Source organism: Cibotium barometz, chromosome 45 (genome assembly GCF_041138505.1).
Source record: "Cibotium barometz isolate CiBa-2024 chromosome 45, ASM4113850v1, whole genome shotgun sequence".
NCBI classification, from domain to species: domain Eukaryota; kingdom Viridiplantae; phylum Streptophyta; class Polypodiopsida; order Cyatheales; family Cibotiaceae; genus Cibotium; species Cibotium barometz.
Genome location: NC_141090.1, coordinates 8,257,144 through 8,261,293, shown reverse-complemented (window position 1 = coordinate 8,261,293; position 4,150 = coordinate 8,257,144).

Sequence of the window (4,150 nt, the reverse complement as noted above, 5' to 3'; positions counted from 1 at the left end):
CCTTTCGGCTTAATAGCTTCATGGCCTATCAAAATAGTAATTCGAGGCAGATCCCTCCAACCTGAAAATTTCTCAAAGGAGAATTGGTCAATGTTTCTGAACAGCAGCACGGACGAAAGTTCCTCAGGGTGAGAAACTGCTCTAATGATAGTTTTAACAGCAAGCCTGTCAGCCCAAGCGTGTATATCTACAACCCCCAATCCCCCTTTGTCCTTGGGGAGACAGCAGAATTCCCATCTCACTTTGGCAGCTCCTCTCTTGAAAGGGTCTCCTGTCCACATGAAGTTTCTACATAATTTTTCAATTTCCTTTAGAAGATTGTCTGGAGGTCTCCAGCAGGTAAGGAAGAAGAGAATGTAAGCAACTAGAAAAAGTGATTAATTACCAACACTCTGCCAGCTACCGATAACTGCATACCCAGCAGCCACCTATTCAAATTACCCCTGAATTTATCAACTACCCATTCCCACCGTTGCTTCAGGGTAACTCCGAAACCCATAGGTATACCCAGCAGCAGCAGAGCTGAAATACTTCACCAGCACGAATACGCTGACAACCCTGCTGCACCAGCCAATTAGGAAGATTTCCTTCTACAGAGAATAATCCCGTTTTAGTATGATTTACCTTGGATCCAGATGCTAAGCAAAAGGTGTCCAACACCTTCCAGAAAGTCAAGAGAGAGTTCTGATCATTATTGAGTAGCGCATTGGTGTCATCCGCAAAAACTGAGAAAGTATCTACTCACAATTTGAGTTAGGCAAGGGAATGCCTTTAATTAGCCCCAATCCCTGGTATCTTTTGACCATACAATTCAAGCTATCCACAGATAAAACAAATAGCAATGGAGCAAGAGGACACCCCTGCTGCCTGACCGACCTGGCCAGGGGAAGGAATCTGACATTGCATTATTTAATGCCACTCTAGCTGAAGCATTACCGAAGAGGGTTTTTACAAACTAAACCAAGCCCGGACCATATCCCATCTTTTCCAAATTGAGCAATACAAAGCTCCATTCATGCCTGTCACATAGGCTTTGTCAAAGTCTACTTTGGCAAAAATAAAGTCGATCCCTTTTTCTTGAGCAAACTCTACTCCTTCCCAAATTGCAATGACAGCTTCAATAAGTCTCCTTCCTCGGATAAAACCTTTCTGCTCTGCTGAGATGTGCCTCATTAAGCTGGGTGTGATTCTAAACGCTATCACTTTGGCTAACACTTTGTATATAGAATTCAGCATAGTCAGTGGCATCCGATTTTCTAGGAGCTCCTTATGCCCTCGTTTATGAATGAGTTTTATCACTCCAGCATTTATATTGGTGGGCAAGGCCGAAAACTTCACAGATTCTTCCCAAACCCTCTGGATGAATGGGACAATCCAATCTTTAAAAGTATGAAAAAACTCACTCGGCATTCCATCCAGACCCGGAGTTCTATTAGGTTTTAAGCTCTCAATGGCCATATTAATTTCAGAGATTGAAATAGGCAAATCAAGCTGCCTTGCCAGCTCATTAGAGATGACTTTAGTTCTAGCCTCCCACACAGAATTGCGGGCCTCAGCCTTCATCTCCGAGGACTGCTCCGATGAACTAAAAAGCTTTTGAAAGTGGTTACGAACCAGCAAGCAATTTTCCTCCTCAGTTCTCGCAGCACCTTCACTTGTAGACAGCAAAGGCACTAAGTCCTTAACTTGTTTTTTCCTAAGAATCTTGAACATTTCTTTAGAAGGACGGTCAATCGTGCTAGCCCACCATTCTCTGAAGAAGACCGTGGCATGTTTGAGGGCCAGCTCCTCCTCTGATCTGATTTGAGCTCTCAACCGGGTAATCTCATCCTGGTCCTCCGCCTACAGGATTAGCCTTGGCTTCAAGTTCCATAAGCTGTTGGTAAGCTGCTTCTCTTCTTTTCCTTCTTATAATCGTCACTTCCTTCCTAAACCCAGTGAGAGTCTCCCTCAGAGCTTGAGACCAAGCCGCAGCTGGTGAGTGAGCGTTGCAGAATGCATTTACCCAAATCTTCTTGACCTCTTTCTGAACCTCCTTTAGCTGAAAGAGGGAAGGATCAGTGTGGAACCAAGAGTTTCTGAGCTTGGTGGCTTTATCATCCAAAGTGACTAACAATGGATAATGATCCGACAAACAGGAGGAATATTTCGGTTTAGCCTTAACCCTGGAGTAAATATTGGCTATCTCCGAAGAAATGTAGCATCTATCAAGTCTAGCCTTCCTGGCGTTATCACCAGAGGAGTAGTTCTGCCAGGTAAACTCAGCCTCCTCACCTAAGTCCCACAACGATAAGTACTCTTTGACTTGGGTCCACCTCTCTTTCTCCAAACCCTTAATTACCTGGCCCATGCCTTTATATCTATCCGCTGAAGACTCCACCATATTGAAATCTCCAACAATCACTACAGGACCATCCATCGCCTTGAGCTCAATCCAGAGATTGGCTCTGTCAGCAGTCGAGCCCCCTGCATAGATAGATTAAATCTGCATTTTGACTGGATTAAGATCCAATTCAAACCCCCAACAACCGAGTTAGGAGCAACACCCCAACTACCAAGAACTCCTAGAACAGCTCCTCCAGAACCCCTGGTATGGGCCGAAGAAAACCATCTGTGATCCTCAGAGACCACCTTTAGACGGCTAAGAAGGTCGTCACCAGTGGCTTTGACCTCGTGCAGTGCTATTACCTCCGATTGGTTGATGCGAAACCATTGTTTCAGTTTCTTAGCCTTGTTGGGGTCTGACAGCCCCTTGACATTCCAAGAAACAATCCTCATTTATGGGACTTCTTGAGGGATTTCTTAACCTGGGATCTCTTGGGCGATGCCTGAGAAGCAGCTTGCATTGGTCTTTTATGGTCTTTGGACAACCCATCCCCCTCCACATGCACTTCATTATCTTTATTTAGCAGAGGTTTCCATCCCCCTCCACATGCACTTCATTATCTTTATTTAGCAGAGGTTTCCATCCCCTGAGTATTTGCATTGAGATCGAACATTATAATTTGGTCGATTTCATTGACCTGACCTTCTAGCGATTTGTCCACCTCGACTTCTTCATCAGAACCTGAGAGTAGAGACTCTTCAACCTCCGAGTCCACCCACTTTGGTAGAGAAGCTAACAGAGCAAATTTGTTGACACTTTTCAGCCTAGGCTTACTCTGCTCCTGCCAGGTCTCTTTAGCCGCCCTCTTAGGGGGAATGTCCCTTACTTCTTTAGGACCATGCTGAAGCGAGGTGGAATCTGGAGAAGCTGGGGAAGGAGCATTATCCCCGGGGCACGACGAGGGAAATTTCTGACGAAGTGCCCCCCTTGGCACCACAATGAAAACAGGCAGAGGGTAGGTACTTGTAAACTATGACTTGCTCGAGGTGCTTCCCATCGTTAGTGAAGATGTCTATAGCTGAGGGCAATTCCAGAGAGATGTCCATTTCTATGAGTACTTGAGGGTGCCATGATGGCACATAATCAGAGCGGGGTTTACCTCCCAGAACTTTCCCAAGCTTAGTACCAATAACTCCAAGGTGATTATGATAGTGGAGGGGCAGATTAGGACATTCTACCCAGACCGGGAAGTTAACCAAAGCAGAGGCTTCAGGATTGAAGTCTTTATTCCAGTGAAATAAACTAAGGGGGGAATTTTGAATGAGCCACTGGCCTCTACTGTGAGGACATCAAACGCCATTTGCGAGTGTCTGAACACAAACAGATAATGGCTTTTAGATGGTCTCCACTTCAGCAGCAAGCGCACCTCACTGATGAGAACGTATCCAGCTTCTAATCGCCTCTGCAAGGGGTCTAGGACCCGCCAACAGCTCGATGAGCGCCCTGGCTTCCAGATCATGCTGAATCCTCCTGATTTGGGAAGAAGGAAGAGTAACTGAGGGCTTACCTCCATCCTGGGTCTGGGCGGGAGACAAGTGATCATAAGGGGAAGAGATGCTTCTCCTCCCCGGTTGGCCGCTCTATGAGGAGAAGGCTATCTCATACATGGGAAAGGGGGGGAACAACCACACAAGAGGTCTTTAATGCCAAATAGGATTACCACCTCTATCTGTGAGGAAAGGGCCAGGCCTCCAAAGTATCAAGAAGGCTTCCCGCTGCTTCTGCAGAGCAGGCAGTCAGAACCTCTCTATAGCTTCTCCCACT